Consider the following 19,668-nt stretch of genomic DNA (forward strand, 5'->3'; position numbering starts at 1 on the left):
TGACCCTTGCTAATTGTCCACGCACCCCACTCCCCACTTGATCACAACGCACATACTTTTTTCAGGAAGAGACTGACTGTTTTCAGGAAGAGACTGACACATGTGGCATGTTTGTTGGCGTACACATTTGTTGTATGAGAAAATAAAGAGAAAACTCCACTCCGGAGAGTTTGGTGGTGCAGGCGGCTACGGCCCCAGCTAAGCAGGCATTGTATCCTACCATCCCTCCTGATGGGACGACAAGCGTTTTGAGGGCTGGGCGAAGAAGGTGTTTTATTCAGGGGGTATGGCGCTTCAGGCAGCCAACTCCATATGTGCCTTGTCTCGTTTCACGCTCACTCTATGGAACTGTATTGCCTTAGCGGCTGAACATATTCCCGAAGGGGACGAACGGGATGGTTTTCTTGCTATGGTCCAGGATGGCAAGGATGCCATGTGTGAGGCAGTTCAGTCGGGTTTGGACATGGCAGATTGCGTCAGCCGGTCCATGGCGGCAAGCACCGTAATACACAGGTTTGCGTGGTTGTGGAAGTCAGGGTTTGCTCCTGATGTGCAAGCCCGGCTCCTCAACATGCCCTTTGATGGTGTCCATCTTTTTGGCAGCAAGGTTGATGAGAGCCTTGAGAGATTGCAGTACTCAAAAGCTGCAGCGCAGTCGCTGGGAACGCTGCAGTTCGGTAACCTCTGCCTTTTTGTCCTAAGGGACAGCAATGGAGGGGAGGTTCCTTTCGTTATTACTCATCCTTTGGTAAAGCAAAGGAGCTGCTAGTCAAAGGGGCCACCGTAGGAGTGCCAGAGGTGGAAAACAAGGTACTCGTGGTGCCAAGGTCACTCGGGCTGTTGCCTCTTTGCCCTCAGGCAATGCCGCAGCCACTTCAGCTCAGTCATGAGGCCATGTCCCATGGTTCGCCGGTTGGGGGCAGGCTGGCGCAGCATCTTGTAGAGTGGCGCGCCATTACTTCAGATGTCTGGGTTCTGGAGATCATAACCCACAGCTACTGTCTTCCTTTCCGGCAGAGGCCTCAAGACAATCCACCAGGGAATCTCTTTTTGAAGAGTCCGGATCCGCTCCTTGCGCAGGAAATTCAATCCCTGCTGGAGAAAGGCGCCATAGAACTGGTGCCTGTAGTGGAGAGGAACAAGGGATGGTATTCCCCTTATTTTTTGATTTCCAAGAAAGACGGGGGATTGAGACCCATCATGGACTTGCGCGGTTTGTACAAACTCCTCAGGAAGGACAGGTTCAAGATGGTTACTCTCTCTCAAGTCCTCCAGGCCCTTCAACTTCAGGACTGGTTGGTGTCTCTCGACCTCAAGGACGCTTATTTTCATGTGCCGATACATCCAAAGCACAAGACGTACCTGAGGTTCGCGGTTGGCGACTCGCACTTTCAGTTTCGGGTCCTGCCGTTCGGATTGACTTCCGGCCCGAGGGTCTTCACCAAGCTCATGGTAGTGGTGGCAGCGCACCTCAGGAAAGGGGGGATTCACGTCTACCCCTACCTGGACGATTGGTTGATCAGGACACGCTCTCCCGAGCAAAACCTGGATCATCTGTCAGTCATCTGCCACTCCCTCCACAAGCTGGGCTTCTCCCTCAACTTAAAGAAGTCCCATTTGACACCAACTCAGAGGCTCCAGTACATCGGAGCTGTGCTCGACACGGCCCTGGAGCAGGGTTTTCCTCCCCAGGTGAGGGCTCATCACATTCAGCAGATGGTGCACAAGTTTCAGCTTGCCCAGAGTCTCCCAGCGTACAAGTTCTTGAGATTGCTCGGCCTCATGGCATCCTGCATTCTTCTGGTACCAGAGGCCAGGTTGCGGATGAGATCTTTGCAATCGGCACTCAAGCTCCAATGGTCTCAGTCCTCCCGCAGGTTGTCGGACCCTGTTCAGGTTCCGTCCTCGGTCGCCCAGGACCCTCTGTGGTGGGCCGTCGAAGAAAATCTGATGAAGGGGGCTCCATTTTGGCTACCCTGGCCCAAGGTGACGATCGTGACGGACGCATCCCTCATGGGATGGGGAGCTCATGCCAATGAGTTGACAGTCAGTGGTCGTTGGTCTCTGTCGAAGTCCAGACTCCATATCAATCTGTCGGAGCTGAGGGCTGTTAGGCTAGCCCTGAAGGCTTTTCTGCCGACTGTGCGAGGGAAGAATGTCCTGTTCCTGACGGACAACACAGTGGCCATGCACTACCTCAACAAAAAGTGGGGGACAGGGTCACTTCCTCTTTGCAGGGAGGCGATGCAGCTCTGGTTCTGGGCAATCCAGCAGGAAGTTTCGATCTCGGCAGTTCATCTGGCCGGAGACGAAAACGAGATAGCGGATGCTCTGAGCAGGCAGAGTGCGATCTCTCACGAGTGGGAGTTGGCTCAGGAGATTCTCCTGGAGATCTTCGCCCTTTGGGGACCCCTCAAGTGGATCTCTTCGCCTCCAGTGTCAACCGGAAGTGCGAGAGCTTCTGCTCGCAGGAATTTCCTCCAAAAGGAGCCTTGGGAGACGCGTTCGTGGTGGAGTGGTCATTCCCACTGCTGTACGCCTTTTCTCCAGTCCCTGTCATCCCGCAAGTACTGCAGAGGTTACGGAGGTTCGGTTCCCGGATGATCCTCATTGCTCCGGCGTGGGCCCGGAGGATGTGGTACCCGGACCTTCTCGACTTGTCCATCTGCCCCTCACGTCGTCTTCCCTACCGAGACGATCTGCTCTCACGGGAGGGGTGTCAGGTTCTCCATCCAGAGGTCAGGTCCCTCAACCTTCACGCTTGGTTTCTGAATGGTTGAGGTATAAGGATTGGGACCTCCCTGAAGACGTGATGGAGGTGTTGCTCTCGGCCAGACGGCCAGCAACAAAGTCCCAGTAACGTTGCCGTTGGCGTACGTTCTGCGACTGGTGCAGGTTTAAGAATGTGGATCCTTTTGCATGCGACATTCCCATGGTTCTTTCTTTTTTGCTTTCTTTGGCCCACAGGGGCTTGCAAGTGGGTACCGTTAAAGGTTACCTGGCGGCGCTGTCCATATTTAAGCGCTCTTCTGAAGAGTGTTCCTATTTTAAAATTCCTTAATTTCTCAGTTTCTGAAAGGGCTCACTAATGTGTTCCCCCCTGTCACCTTTCCTGGTGCCCGGTTGGGATTTGAACTTTGTTCTCAAGTTTCTGATGGGTGCTCCGTTTGAGCCTTTGCATTCATGCTCTTTGAGACTGTTAACTCTTGAAACTGTATTTTTGGTTGCGTCACTTCCGCTCGCAGAGTGAGTGAGTTACAGGCACTTTCAGTTAAGCCATCCTTCACTGTGTTTCAGAAGGACAAGGTTGTCCTTAGGGTTTGTCCTTCCTTTCTTCCGAAGGTGGTGTCGGAATTTCATTTAGGCCAGAAGGTTGTTCTTCCGGCGTTTTATCCTCCTCCACATCCTGGTAAGGAATAGGAGAGGCTCCATTGGCTTGATCCTAGGAGAGCGTTAAGCTGTTATATTTCACGCATGTCCCGGGTCAGAGTGGACAATCAACTCTTTATTGGTTACGCTGGAAAGCGTTTGGGACAAGCTGTGACTAAGCAGACTTTGTCTCGCTGGATTATTCTGGCTATTTCTGAATGTTACCGCTTGGCGGGTAAGGACCCACTGGTCGGCTTGCGGGTCCATTCTACCAGGGATATGGCTGCTTCTACTGCCCTGCAGAGGGGTGTTCCTATTCGTAACATCTGTGATGCAGCCACCTGGGCTTCGGTCCATACTTTTGTACATCACTACTGCCTCGATTGTATCCGTGGGCAGGATCTGGCCTTTGGCAAGGCGGTCCTTTACTCTGCAATTTGATTGGGCATTCTAAATTTCTATCTTCTAAATTCTTTTTCCCACCTCCTTACATTGGTACTGCTTTGGGAGTCTGTCATAGATATGGAATACGTCGGAGGACCCAATCCCCTCAAAGAACAAGTTACTCTCTTACCTGGTAACGTTCTTTCGATGGGATGGTCCGACGACGTATTCCATATCGCTCCCTCCCTGCCTTCCCTGCTACAGAATTTCTTATGTGATTACAGCTTTTGTTTCAGCAAGGCTTTGTGTGGTCAGACTGGCAGAAGACTGGTGCCACACGTTCTGGAAAAAAACTACAACTGAGGCTACGGGCGCTGTGCGTCCTACTTATAATATCCGGTGAAGTCGGCCATCGGAGGAGGTCCTCGAGGTCGGCGTATCGACGTCATCGACGCAGGACGCAGACGCCGAAAGATTTTCCGAAGCAGCACAGCTGTGATAATTACTGTCATAGAAATGGAATACGTCGTCGGACCATCCCATCGAAAGACCGTTACCAGGTAAGAGAGTAACTTGTTCTACCATATCCAATAGATAGGCAAAGCTAAGGGTGGGAATCTTTGATGCAGTGCAATTAGTATGGTCATGTTGGGTGAGACTCACAGAAATACAACTACAATGGGAGCGCAGCTGTAGATCCACCAACTACAATGAATTAAGACTGTAGAACCACCATTGTCTCCCTACATTGCATAGTCTGCCTGTAACCCTCTGTATCCTCGCTCTCCCTCTCCTTGCAAAAGTGTAATAGTCAATCCATCTATCTGTATTCATTTAAACCCTCCTGCTGTGTCCTTTTGTACAGCGCTTCATTGCTTCACAACTAGGTTTTTGTCTAGATAAAATAACAGCACTGCATATATCCTTTGTCTGACATGCATATACTTTCATTTAATTTCTGTTGCATTTTGTTTTCTTTTAATAACTGCTGCAGGCCACACACAATAATCCAATAATTCTATTATGTTGGTGCTGTATGTTCAGTGTTGGTATGAGAATGTCTCTAGCTCTCATTATAACTTTGGAGTTCCACATAGAGTAAATACGGCATGATTATGATGTGAAGCAGCACCTAAAAAATTAACTAGTTTGTATCCAGTTTTCATCTCCACCTAAAAAGTGGAAGTACAAATGCTAACACCCCCACGGTATAAAAAAGATGGTTTCCCTTAAGTAAGAACGTTTTGTGCCAGTGCAGACCTTCAACTTAAGGGACATGAAGCTGCTTGAGGACCCCCAAAAGGGGTAAAAATGTGGACATCTTAGATGCCCACTTTCTCACACCCTTCCCCATATAACTCACAGAAGGATTGTCAGTGTACCTGATTCAGCTCCATCCCACAAACAGGTACGGAAATAGATTATTTAAACTTTGAGACATAAAATGAAGATTTCCAGAAATGCTACATGCCATACTTCAGGAAATCTGCATTCATTGCTGCCGCTAGTGCGGATAACATTGCTGATTTTGGGCTAGCGCATGCATTTACTGATAAAAACAAAATATTCCAAAGTGTTTGGTTTTCTCCAATATCAAAACAAGTACAGTATGAGATAAATGACTTGTCCAACCACCTTTACAAACAAACATCCATTCTCTTTGGCTCCCCTGTATAAGTGTGGGGTTGTGAATGTATTTGCTATGTGCAGGCCATTTAAAGGTAGACAATGGCCAGTATAAATATGAATCGTACAGGTTTGAATTCAGAAAATAATGCTCTCACAATAGTGCACTCTTCTCTGAACAGATGAGTGTGTGTGTTCATTTCACAATATGTTTGTGCAGTTTTCAAAGAACATGTGTAGATAACTTTAAATGTATGTATGTATGTTTGTGTGTTGCTTTAAATACACATGTCTGTGGACTGCTTTCAATCTATTCCTATTGAGTTTTCCTTCAGCTCAACGAGTTTGGGCTGGAGATGTAATCTTCTCCAGTAAAATGGACAATGTTAAAACACCCTTTCTCTGTCACATTGCACATAGGACTGTGCATTCTAAGATAAGGGACTGCAAGGGTTTAATACATTAGATTATTTTCTAAGAATAGGATGAATTCTCTGTGCTTATTTTGGTTTCACAAACACTTCAATTATGACTAGACTCATATTGACTGTTTATCGCGTGATATCGCATGCGATGATTCTGTACTGGTATGAGCCATGGCTCTATTTAGGTGTGATTACATTTACAAAAGCAATCTCGATTTAAGTTGCACCAAAATGCAATCAGTTTTCAATCTCGCCTCAAGGCGGGAGTCAGCTGTGGGAATCAGGGGGCAAGACAGTTCGGCGAGCAAAGCTGGACAAATGGCTGCAGGCTGCACTACACAGCGGCTCAGGTCAGAAATAGTCTCAGTGCTGGTCTGTGGTTCTGAAGCACTGGTTGAGAAATCTCGAAAGTCTTTAGCGACTGCGGCATAACAACAGTCAGCATTGCAGTTGATTGCAGCTCGAGGAACTCGACTGGCTCAAAAATGTCCTTTAAGGCGGTCCGCGGTAGATGCTCGTTAAGGCACTTCTGCCAGCTTCTTCAATGGGCTTGTGTTGCCCTTTATGGCGGACAGCCCGAATCTCAGGAGGGTGTTGCAGGCAGCTGCCTTGTCCTTGGTTTCAGGTTCAGAGCCCTTCTGGCACTTCCCACCCAGGAAACATGTTGCAGAGCCGAGCAGGGCATGCTGCGTGCTGGCTAGGTACCAGTTCTGGAGTGACCGGAGGGTCCCCTGGATTCAGTATCTCCATCTGTTCCCTGGGAGATGTTTTGGGGAGGGATCTGGCTTCCCTCATTGGTGGCCCTGGTGTTCCTTTACTAGCGGAACCTGTAAGGCAGAATGGTTCTTCATCCAGGGTCCAATGATGAGTTCTTCTTCCTACTCCTTGCAAAGTCTTCAGATGATCCGCCAAAAGAAGGGCTATGCCCTCTTTTAAAGCCAAATGGGCCACAGTGTTTGGTGTAGGCAAAGCCTACCTTAATTAACCAATCCTGGGATCCCCACCAACAACCTGTATGGATGAGGTCATAACAAGAGTGTTTTACAACAGAAAAGGTAGAGGTGAAAACTAATACTAAATCCCACCCATCTTCCGGTCTATTGTGGATCAAAGGGTCTCTCTGGTTAAAGGAGCGCTCTGTGGTTCCTGATTAAAGCAGCAGGCCTCCTTTGAAGCTGCAGCAAGACCAGACTCTCTGGCTTCTGCAAACCACTTTCTCATACCTTATGAATGGGGTCCTGCTGCAGGGTGGAATACTGTAAGCATGCAGTCCCATACATGACAGTTCACTGCCATCAATGCTGAGGGCAGGAGGTGGCTTCAGGTTGACACAGTTGTATATGATATGAAAGGTTTGCAAGCTGTGTGTTCTGTGACTGGTCGTGATGTCCCATTCTGCATGTTTACAACACTGTGGACAGAGTTACTTTCTTTCCTACGTCTGTTTTCACTGGCTGCAGTTGGATCTCAGAAGAAGAAGAGTCAGCACTAGACTTAAAAGCACACACATAGCTTGCCCACCGTGTGCGCTCTGTGCTATGTGTGTGCTTTTAAGTCTAGTGCTGACTCTTCTTCTGAGATCCAACTACAGCCAGTGAATACAGACTCAGGCAAGAAAGTAACTGCGTCCACAGCATTGTAAAAATGCAGAAAGGGACCTCATTACCAGTCACGTAACACACAACTTGCGTACGCTATGTGCTATTTGTGGGCTTTTAAGTCTTGTGCAGACCCTTCCTTTCAGATCCAACTGCAGCTAGTGAAAACTGACTCAGGCAAGAAACTAACTCCATTCACAGCATTGCAATAATGCAGAAAGGGACCTCATGACTAGTCATGGAAGACTTAGCTTGCCCACCGTGTGCGCTCTGTGCTAAGTCTTCCAAGACTAGTCATGAGGTCCCTTTCTGCATTATTGCAATAGGTCTCCGTCCTGTGCATTTGATTAAGGTCTCCGTCCTTAATCAAATGCACAGAATAAACTTTAGTTATCTGCAAAGACATAATACAGAATAGGGAATAATTAACCTCTTATTGTAATTTGTGGGGCAATACCTGCACTAGTCACTAACCTGTACTGCATGTGTCTTTTTCTCTCGGTTTGTCTATTTTCTTTGTGGCCTTGGAATCTACGTCAGAACGCTGAGAGAACGATTATTCTACTTTTCATCTCATACGGTTGCGGCTTGTATCTATCTATTCAGGGATGTACAAACAAATGCCTTGTGTAAAGAAATGCATTTCTTGATACAACCTAAAAAGAAACACAAACATTATGTGTTCTTTTAAGTGTGTGAAATATCCTTATGTCATTACATGTAGTGCAGATCTGCACTGCTTACCTCTTAAGTCTTTTTATGCAAATAGTGATGCATCCATCTGGGGCCGTCGCCATGTGTCCGATCGTGTTCCTCACTAAGATTGCGGATCGCAGGGGGCGTGGCTTGGCGGCCATGCATTGAGGAGTGGAACACAGGAGCTCCTATATGATCCCACACATAGATCCGAAAAGCTGGAAGAAAAACGCAATGAAAAGTGCAGAAAAGTGAATGAAAGGTGTCCAAAGTTCTGGGACCCAGCTGAAAACAAACCCGAAGAAAATCGGACCAGGTAGCGGCCAGGGGGAAGATCGGAGCGATCGCTGTGGCAGCCTACAAAATGGCGGGCGCGACCAGATGATCCGGCGGATGAACTCTGCGGAAACAACAAGGGGGGGAGAGGCGCAAGAAAGGCACCATGCGCAAGGCACACATCGCCAGCACACGTGAGGGATGCAAATAACAGGACGCACCTCACGGCAAGCGATTAGGTAGCCCAACAACAGCCGGGGGCTGCCGTGGAAGACCAGGCCCACCACGTGGGGCGAACAGAAGCGGGTGCAGGCAACGCCGCACTGCGCCGAAGTGGAAGAGGCAGAGACCCACCACGGAGGATGCTGGCAGCGAAGGACCGAAAGTGTAGAGGACAATGGGAGGACCTTGCAGCCCCAGTGGGAGAGATTTGCACCAACCCAGAGCAGGCGCGTGGAACGTTTGATTGACGAAGGGCCTATAGCTCTGGTTAATTGATCCACCTGAGCACTCGGTGGGAGAGCTGCACCAGAACGGTTGAGTGCCACCCCCAGCCCTTCCAGCGTGGACTTGGGGAAGAACAGCCCCAACATCCAGCTACAAGGAGCGGCTGACAGAAAGGCAAAGCACCGAAGGGACAGTGGGCAGCAAGTATAACCGGCAGCCACCGCAGAACCGGGGGCCGTGCATGGAAACGCTGATCCGAATTGAACAACAGTAAATACGAGGGAGGACACAGTCCACTGCTTCGAACAATGAGATTTCTGAGGCGAGGAGAGCCCTGCACAGACTCCTAGCGGAGCCCCACGAGCAAAAGGGACAGTCTGGTAGGGTGAGAGCACTGCAACGCCACTACAACACAGTGAGTCTTGTCACCAGTTGGCGCTGGCACACGGCGAGGCCGCAAGAGGATAGGGGGCGCCTGGAACGCTCGAGAACATAGACATTCACAGAAGGGGGCTAGACCTGTGGGCCCACCACATCGGACTGATGGCCATCAGTAGGGCCTCCCACCCAGGACAGAAAGGCGAAGCACCAAAGGGACAGTGGGCAGCAGCCCGGAGTGCGCCGCAAGAGCATTAAGCATAACCAGCAGCCAACACGGGACCGGGGGCCGCGCATGGAAACGCTGATCCAAATTGAACAGTAAATGCGAGGGAGGACACAGTCCACTGCTTCGGACAATAGGATTTCTGAGGCGAAGAGAGCCCCACACAGACTCGTAGCAGACCCCCACGAACAAAGGGGACACTCCGGTGGTGTGAGAGCACCGCAACGCCACTACAACACAGCGAGCCTTGTCACCAGTCGATGCCGGCACACGGCAGAGCTGTAAGAGGATAGGGGGCACCTGAAACGCTCGAGAACATAGACATCCACAGAAGGGGGCAAGACCTGTAGGCCCACCAGATCAAACCGGTTGCCACTGGTAGGGCCTCCCACCCAGTTGGCAAGACTGGGACAGAGTACAAGAAAGGGGCAGTGGATACGCCACGGCGCAGGGGCTCAACTCCACACTGAGGGGCATCACGCAGCAGTGGACCTTCCTGAAGGGCGAAGCACTATAGACCTGCACATGAAGAATACCTGGTACGTGGGAGGGCACAGTCCACTCACTCAAGAGGAACAAGTGTCCACCTCATATAGGGCTCCAGAAGCAAGTTACTGCAGATGAAATGGGACAGCGTAAACCACATAGAGCAGACTGCAGCCCAGGCACACTCAGAATCACCACTAACATTGGCACCAGCCGAGGGACAGTATGCAAGGGAGATCTGCTAGAGTGCTAAGCTAGTGAGTAGCAAGGGGACCCCCCCTGGGGAGATACTTGTGTGTACCACACTTCCTACAGCTGGCGAGGGAGACATCAAAGATATGTCGGCAGTGTGACCGCAGGCGCGGAACCGGAGAGGCGAGACATGGAAAGGTGGAAATAGAGAGAGTGAGCACACAAGGTCAGAAGAAGGCCCATTCGGAGAGAGCACCAGAAGAAGACAGCCACTAGACCACCGAGCTGACTCACCAGAGAACCCCTGAGACACTCTCGAGATGGGGCTGCCCTAGGACAAACTGACACGAGCCACACTGCAACGGCTTAGGACAAGAAGGCGGCATAGTGAACGGAGCGGGAGAAGGAAGATACTCCAACCAACAGCAACAGCACCTGGCTCAAAGGGAAGAAGGTGGGGCCCTGGCACAGATGCAGGATTGGGAGAAGATCCTGATATTCTCGAGAGAGGGGGAGGTGTGATAATGAGGAATGCTGCCAGAATCACCATTTATCCGGGTTACACAGCATTGGTGCAGAAGCAACGAGCACAATTCTGGCCGACCAAAGACCGCCTTTGAGCGGCAGGAGTGCGATTCATGCTACTATACCCGGCAAAACTGAAGGTGTTACACAATGGAAGGTCACACATCATGAGACCACTGCCGATGCTCACAATTGTATGGACCAGCAAGGGATCCCAGAACAGAGAGAAGGGAACGGACAGAACAACAGAAATGCACCTTAATGGAACACAGAGTGTGACAAAGATAAACAGAATAGGTTAAAGAGGTCAGCACCAGCAGACTGCTAAGCGGGAACCCGAACCCTCTGCAGTGGACAGCCGGCCGCCACAAAGAAACCCCATGGAGGAACAGAACTCGAGATGCCAGTTTTGAGGCATTCCACAGCAGCGAGTGCATCCACGGATAGCAGGGAGCCCCATGGAAAGCGGCGTAGCCCGAGCAGGGGGAGGGTGGCTGGGCGTTTGTTAATAGTTATAGTTAGTGTGTGGTTAGGATGGTTGAGAGAAGGCACAAGAGTTGGAGGAAGCACCAAGCAACATGGATATGGACGAAGCGCAAGAGGCTGGCTTGCGAAAACAAATCCTAATGATAGCTGCCAAGGCACTATAATGAGAGGACGCACCCGCAAGTACCTCACACAGACAAGGACAAACAAGGAGGAGAAAGGTCGATACCACCCCAAGAAGAGGAATTTGACAAGGGGCGAAACGAGAGAACTCATAGTAAGGCACAGGACAGCATGCAAGCCCTTTGGAACAGATGGGCCTCGAGATATAGCAACGAAATGGGCCAGGAAGAAGCAGTCATAGTCACCGGCATCGTCCGAGGGTTCAAATGCTTACGTTAAGAGGCTGAGGGTTTATACCTGATTGAATAGGGTGAGAGTCCAAATAGCAATGTTGCCAGAAATGCATTTGACAGCCAAAAAGCAATCAAAGATTTCCAAGAAATGGGGAGGACAAATGTACAGCTCAACTTACTCGAATTATGCCATGGGGGTACTGACGTGGATTGCCCCGCGAGTGCCCTTCCAGCTCATAAGACAAGAAAGAGACTGGGGGGGGGCAGAATGGTAATAGTGCATGGAATGCTCGAGAACAAAGAGATGTGCCTGGTAAACATGTGCTCCCCCAATCATGATGGGACAGAGTTCTTCAGGGCAATTGCACCCCAGCTGGCCCCATGCAGAGGAGCGTCACTCATCTGGGCAGGCGACCTCAACTGCGCATTGAACCTGCAGATAGACAGATCTGTCGCCAAATAAAGAACGCCAGCACTGCCGGCCAGAGCCCTGCAGTAGATTCTAGACCAGATGGACTTGGAAGACGTCTGGAGGAAGGTACATGCCGGCACCAAGGGATACACACACTATAGTGCTCCACACGGCACATACACCCGATTAGATTATTTATTCACAGGCAGGGAGACCCTTGCGGAGCTCACGGGCATACATATCAAGGCATGAACACTATCAGACCATGCCGCGCTGATAGCAACATGGGCATACACATATAGAGGGGCCCCATACCTACATGGCATCTGAGGGCGGAGACACTGACGGACGGGGACTTCCAAGAGCACATTAGAGAGACGATTGATGACTACTTTGACCATAATGCGGGGAGTGTGGACAGCACCGGAACGGTCTGGGAACCATTCAAGGTAGTGGTCAGAGTTGCAGCGATTGGGAAGGCGGGTGGTCTCAGAGGGGGGTATATTAGCAGAGCTGGGGGAAGTGGAGAGGGAGATAGAGCGGGCGGAGACGTGAGCGGGTGCAAATGGAGAGGAACCGGGGGCACTCGCCACGTTAAGGCTGAAGTGCAGCGCCATTTGGGAGAAATTGGGGAGACTGCATCATGGGAAGTACATACAGAGACTGAACGCGGAAGGGGATACGCTCAGTAGACTCCTGGCCTGGCTCACCAGGCAGGAAAGTAGGCGCAACCCCATAAATGGAATTAAGGATGAGCAGGGGGAGGAAGCGAGGACTCAAGAGGTGATTAATAAAATATTCTCCCGATTCTATGAAAGGTTGTACTCCCGGAACCAAGAGGTTGTACTCCCGGAACCAAGAGGCGGAGGAAGAGGACATAATCGATGCCCTGGGGGAGTGTAACCTTCATAAGCTAACGGAAGAGTAAGCACAGACACTGGAGGCACCCCTCACGGTGGATGAGCTAACGGCTGTAATAGCCAATCTTCCAAAAGGCAAGTCCGCGGGACCGGACGGGCTACCCAGGGAATTTTACAAGAAATATAAAGACACCCTGGCCCCACGATTACTGGAGATGTATGAGGAGGCGTAGAGAGGGGACTGCTACCGCAGAGCTTGTCGGACTCCCTCATAATACCCATACTAAAACTGGGGAAGCCACCCCTAGAGTGCAGCTCTTACAGGCCGATCTCCCAGATAAACCAGGACTCCAAAATCCTGACTGCAGCCCTGGTGAATCAGCTCAAGTGCGTCATGCCTGTGCTTGTACACACGGATCAAACGGGATATGTGCCGGGGAGGAACACAACATGAAATCTGCGTAGGCTCCACCATGTAATAGATACCATGAACCAGAGACAAGGGGAATGCACGGTGGCATCGCTCAACGCCATAAAAGCATTTGATTCTGTTCATTGGAACTGGCTCCTTAGCGTGCTCGCTCAATTTGGGATGGGGGAGGGATAGCTCCGGTGGATAAGACTTATCTACAGGGATCCGAGGGCAAGGGTGAAACCGGGTAGACATATTTTGGAGGGATGGACAATAGGCAGGGGTACAAAGCAGGGATGCCCACTCTCCCTGATGCTGCATATATTGGCCCTGGAACCATTCGAGGTGTTTCTCAGAGCAGAGTACAGAGACACTGGCATAGAGATAGACGGGGTGATCCACCAGCTCTCGATATACACAGACAACATAGTTCTCTATATCGAGAACCCGGGGGAATGCTTGCCAGACCTGCTAGAGACCTTCGCCAGACTGTCGGACATCACTATCAACAAGGAGATATCATTGTTGTTCCCCCTGGCGGACTTAAGGAGGGTTCGCCTCGACCAACTGCCTAAGTTGGGACTCTCATGGACGCCGGTAACCTTCCGCTACTTAGGAGTGGACATATATCATAACATCACAATGACACACACAGCTAACACATAGGCGTTCCTACACAAAATAGGAAAGGCAATGAGGTTCTGGAAGATGCTCCCATTGGGGATGATGGGTAGAGCCTCCTTATTAAAATTGACGGTGCTGCCCTGCTTACTATATTACTTCACGAACATCTCACACAACATACCTCGTTCATTCTCTAAACGTCTCCACACAATGGCAAAAGAATTCCTGTGGGGCAGGGGAAGAAACAGAATAGCGCTGAACACCTTACTAAGAGATTATGAATGGGGGGATCAGGGTGCCGAAATTTGAACGTTATTACCTCGCAGGCCAACTCCAATTTGTGGTACGGTGGCTGGGGGATGATACGACCATAGACACACTGCTCTTCCAACTGGCAATACGTCAATCTTACCTGAGGGAACTCTTAGGGATAGATGAAGCCACAACTAAACCGCTCCCCAACATGGTCAAATTGCGCCTGACACTATGGAAAAGGGCGTGGAAAACTCAAGGGATACGGGACCCCTGCTCCAGGCAGGTCCCCCTTGTCGGATTAATCAACACCCGCATGGAGTCCCTAACAACATATCGTGCACAGTGGGAGGACAAGGGAGTGGCCCAGATCGGGCACCTATGGAGAGGTGGAAAATGGGTGGACTTCCAGACCCTAATGGAAGAGCAGAATTTACATAGAGGGCCATTTTTATTGTATAACAGAATGATTTGGAAGATCAATAACAGATGGAAGAAGCTGCCCGAGGGGGAGGAGAACGAGGGGGAACTGGATGCGTGGTACGATATGTCGGAAGGAGGGCACACAGTATCCAGACTCTATGAACAGCTCATACGCAACAACAATGAGAGGAAACTGCAAGCAAGAGCTAGATGGGAGGAAGAACTTCAAAAAACGTTTACAGACGAGGAATGGAGTAGGATACTCAGGTATACAAAGAAGGTCTCTAGGAATGCCAGATTTAAGCAGCTGCAGCTCTTCCTCACACACATAGCATACCTCACGCCCAAGAACATTTCTTTAATGGGAAGGAAGCAAACCCGAAGCTGCCTGCGCTGCGCAGCAGAGAAGGCAGATATGTTACACATGTTCTGGACCTGCCTTGGGATAACCAATTTCTGGGACACTGTTAAAGACAGGGTGGAGATAGGGGGGATGCAAATGCGGGTATGGTCCCCAGAGTCTTATCTGTTGGGGCTGTTCCTGAGGTGCAGCAAGCAAAGGACCCATACTGCAAAAATGAAAGACTTAGGCCCTTATTCACAGAGCGTATTCCAATGAGGTTTTGCCTTTACAAAACGCCTTTGTGAATTAGGCCCTTAATGTGCATACTGGTGAAGCGCTGCATCGCAATGGAATGGAACTCTTGCACAGGGCTGTCAACAGAACTGTGGTGGGCTGATCTGAATAAATGGACGATAGCAGAGACGTCGGTGTGGACCAGACCGATGCAGAGAGGGGAGGGATAAAGTGGGACCAAGATACTTACATGGAACTCCCTTGTACAGGATTTGTTTGAGGGCACTGAAAGGCATGATACAACAGACCCCGGGGAGCCTGAGGAAGACTAAGCTTCCGGAGGCAAGGGGAAGAAGGACTTCCAGCAGGGAGGGAAGCCAGTGGTCATGAGCAGGGGGCACGGGTCCGAACTCTGGGGCCACGGACAATGAGAGGCAGGACATTGTGGGCAGACATGGCAGAGGCCAAGAAGGAATGGAGAAGTAGCGCAGAATCCAACACATAGTGCCATCTGTAGTGTAATGTTTGTTGTTGTTGGTTGTTATGTGCTAAAAATTAGCAAAGAGTTTAAAAAAAGAATGCAGATCGCAAGGTTTGAGACCGCATGGACCGCAGCGTAGTTAAATGAGAAGGGTAGCAGCTCTCCCCTCTCGTGATTTATGGTTAAATGTTAGAGGTCATAGAAAGAGGACTCTCTCCTCTCGTGGTCTGAGGTTAAAAATGGAATGCCATAGAGAGAGGACTAGGTGTGTGAACTTGTGAAACCTTCTGAACTCCAGATGGCTTCACCAACTGATGTAAAAAGCAAAGGGCATATTGCTGCTGTGGACTATAATTTCAGGCCAAATTATTTGTATAGTGCTAACAGTGTATGCGGAACAGTGTGTGAAAAAGGATAGCACTAAAAGGACCCAATGTATCGGCTGTAGGATGCACATTCATACATAGATGAGCCAAATAGAAGTCGAGTAAGATGAAAAGGCTATATCCTTATCAAAAATGAATAAGAAAAAGAAAAACATGATTACCCCACAGCCATTATGAATAGCATTCATCAAATAAATAGGCATACAATGAGATGGTTTTGCAGATAGGGTTCTTTATTAGCCCATATATGAATGATTTTCACATGTCATTTAATAGGCATTGTAGCCATTATTCCTGTTGGTTCCATCCATTAAGGTAACTCTGGGTATGGTAAAGCGACCATTGTTCCCTCTGAGACAATCTAATAGCTGTATTGTGTCCATCATTTCCCCATATTCACTCAATGGCCCACCATTTAAGTTCTTCACATCCATGGTTTTCATCTATGAAATGTGCTACCAGAGGAGATGTCATGTTCTTTGTGCGGATCTTAGATTTGTGTTCAGTGATTCTCTGTTTAATGGCTCTCTAAGGTTTTCCTATGTATGTTTTATTGCATGGACACCTTATTGCATATATTGCATTTTTACTATTGCAAGTGATGTGATTTTCCAGAACCCAGGTTTTGTGATTCATTAAAACTGAAGTACACGTAGAAGTGGAATTACACTGGTAACATCCCCCACATGGAAAATGACCAATAACGGGTTCCAGACCCCATGGGGATGTGATAGTAGGTGGTTTCTTTTCCTATCTATCTGCTCTGGGAATCCAGTCCTTCAATTTATTTTCACATCATACATGTTTGTTGAAGATAATGAAGTTCCTTCCATGAGTAACTTAATTCTTGATGGGGTAAATTGGTTACACCACTTTGTATGGGCTTGGGAAGGACACATCGAGAAGCGGGCCCCCTCAGGAGGTGTAACTTTTAATAAATTGAATTTGATGGCAGTTCCAACGAAAACCACGGGAGAATCTGTAGCGGGGCATACTAAGTTGGGCAAGTCGTGTTCAAGTTCGGTAGAGGAAAATTGGGGTTGTTGGCTAGGAAAGGAACATAAGAAAAATAAAAGCTGACAGGTCTGACTAGAAATAGTATGTGGTTGGCCCCTACAGTCATTAAGGATACCGTGACAGTAAGCCCTAGTATGGAGGGAGCTAATAACCTGTTGGAACATAGTCAAGCATAGAAAAGAACTGGGAAGAGCCTGGCAGAATTAATAGCTAGCCACCCATACGAATCAGAGAGGAAGGAAGGTTCTGAACAAAATGGGGCCATGTGGCTTTGCACACATACGAAAGGTAATCTGGAGTGTAAACCAAACTGGCTGGAAAATAATCTTGGAGGCCATTTTCCTTGACCCAGAATCTAAGTATTTAAATAGAACCATGGCACTGGCGATTTTACATGGTCTTCCGGGTTTAAGGAAGATGAAGTCCAGGGATATTTATCATATTGAGTTCTGTGATTTACTCTTTTGATACATTTGTGAAAAGTTCACATAGAACTAAAACACATTTTAAAAAAAATAGCTAGCATTAGGGAGTGACTTTCTTTTTTTGCCACTACGCTAATTGTGAATATATATCCTGGGGCTGTCTAGATGTTTTTGACAATAGCGCCCATCTATCCTAGCCATCAAGGTCAATGGGTAATAGTCATGGGAATTGTAGTTAAACCATTCTGAGAGATGCAGGTTACAGGCCCCAATGATTATTGTTATAATATGTGTAAACTGTAGAGTCTGTACATCAGGTACAAGGCTTGCATCCCTGGTCTCGGTCCTGGGGATCAATGTTGGGATTCCTAAGCTGCGATCTGCAAAATACTAAGTAATGTACGCAGTATTTCTATACTGCTCTGGGCAAAGAGCATAGCAACATGTCCTGCCTAATGGTATGTACAGCTAGAGAAAACTCCTATGACCTTCCTGCATGGGAAAACTGCAAATAGGTCTCCTCAAGCCAAATCTAGTGTTGTTGTGAATCTTAGAAAACTAAATTCCTGTGTCTATATGTCACAACGTTTGCTGAAGGTGACCGATCTATGAAAGCTGTATGCACGTGCTGGGAGCATGCCTGCCATTCAGGAAATAACGAAACTGTGCAATGCAATGTCTCCCTTCATCTCACTGCACAGAACAGAAAATAACAGATACTATAACAATGGACTGTCACTTCACTCAAGCCCAACCAAGGAAAAGAAGGATTACTACACATGATTTCTTCACTTCAGCCCTCCCATCCCCACTAGTTTGCACCTGACCTGTGGGAGGTACTGCATTTGGCATATGAATGCCTCTGCTCCCTGGACAAAGGCCATACTGTTTTTAAAAACCTAGTAGTAACCATCAACCTTCCCCTTGCCCACCGCTCCTGCTGTTGGTGCCCAACACTAGTGGCAGCCCTTAACCTACCCCCATGTTCCCCACCAACCATTCCTCCCCTTGGCTCTAACACCTTTGACAGCCATCAACCATGATTCCCTGCTGACCCAGACTGTTCCTTTACTGCCCCTCCTTCAATCAGACTCAGCAGAAAACACTGTGCTTTTACTGAACCCTTTACCATACTGTTCTGAAATTGTATTCTTGTTTGCAATAACGGTTTTGACAACAGATGTGTGTGTACATCTTTTTTGCACTGTATGTACTGGGTGACTGGCACAATGTAAAACCTGAGTAGCTGAGCAACATAATGGTATGAGCATTCATAGGGGGGCAGTTACACTGCATTTACACATTGATCACTGCCCCATTGCAGTCCACAGCCATGGGGGTTGGGGGAGACCTTCTTCTTGTGGTTCCTCATTATTGCACTGTTATCTGTAGTTAGGGTTTTCCCCCAGCCTTATGAGATAATCTCCAAGAGTTCTATGTACTTTGTGGCCTTGTGAAGGTGCTTGAGGTACCCCTTAAATAGTTCAAACCCAAGTGACCACCATAAAGGCAGCTGCAGATGAGTGCTTAGGATCATTGTTCTGCAAGATTCATAATTTGCATTTGTCCTCTGGGAACTTCTTGCTCGCTTACAGAAATATTACCTTTATAATTCAGATCCCTTTAAAGAAGGATGTATCCATTAAGCCCTCAAAATAAATCAGGTGTGCTGGGATCTTTTTGGAGATGCTGCTTCCGACTGACTTTGAGTGGATGCTTTGTTTGGGATTGCATGAAAAGTCTTTTTTTTCTCCTGAATGCCATACTGTTGAACCTTTCCAGGGTGACTGTAGTCTTGTCCATGACAAGGACATCTTGAAAGTCTTCCATTGTTTCCATCCAGACCTTCACATGGGCCATCCACATTTCTTTGATGCCACAGATCAAAGATCAGAGCCTTTTGGAGCATGAGCAATGCATGGTTATTCTAAAAGAAATTAGCACCGTCTTGGGTGGGATGAGGTAGAGTGGGATGAGGTAGAGTGAATGAGGTAGAGTGAAAGAGTATGTTGAGGTACAGTGGGTGGGTTAGACTGTGTGGTCAGTTAGAATGTCTGAGGTTGAGTGTTTAAGCAGGGTGGGATAGTGTGGGTAAATGGAGTGGAGTTGTTTTGGGTAATCTAGAGTAGGTCAGTGGCATGAGGTACAGTGGGTGAGTGTAGTGATGTTGAGTTGGCTGAGTGGAATGAGGTAGAGTTGACATTCTGTGTAGCGCAAATCAAGCGTGAATAGAAATGGAGATACACTCCATTTCACCAAACAAAAGTATAAATACATTTATTTAATTTCAGTCCACCAGATAACAATTGATCTCTTTAAATTTATTCGT

Source organism: Ambystoma mexicanum, chromosome 4p, assembly GCF_040938575.1.
Source record: "Ambystoma mexicanum isolate Mex_15411 chromosome 4p, UKY_AmexF1_1, whole genome shotgun sequence".
Lineage (NCBI taxonomy): Eukaryota > Metazoa > Chordata > Amphibia > Caudata > Ambystomatidae > Ambystoma > Ambystoma mexicanum.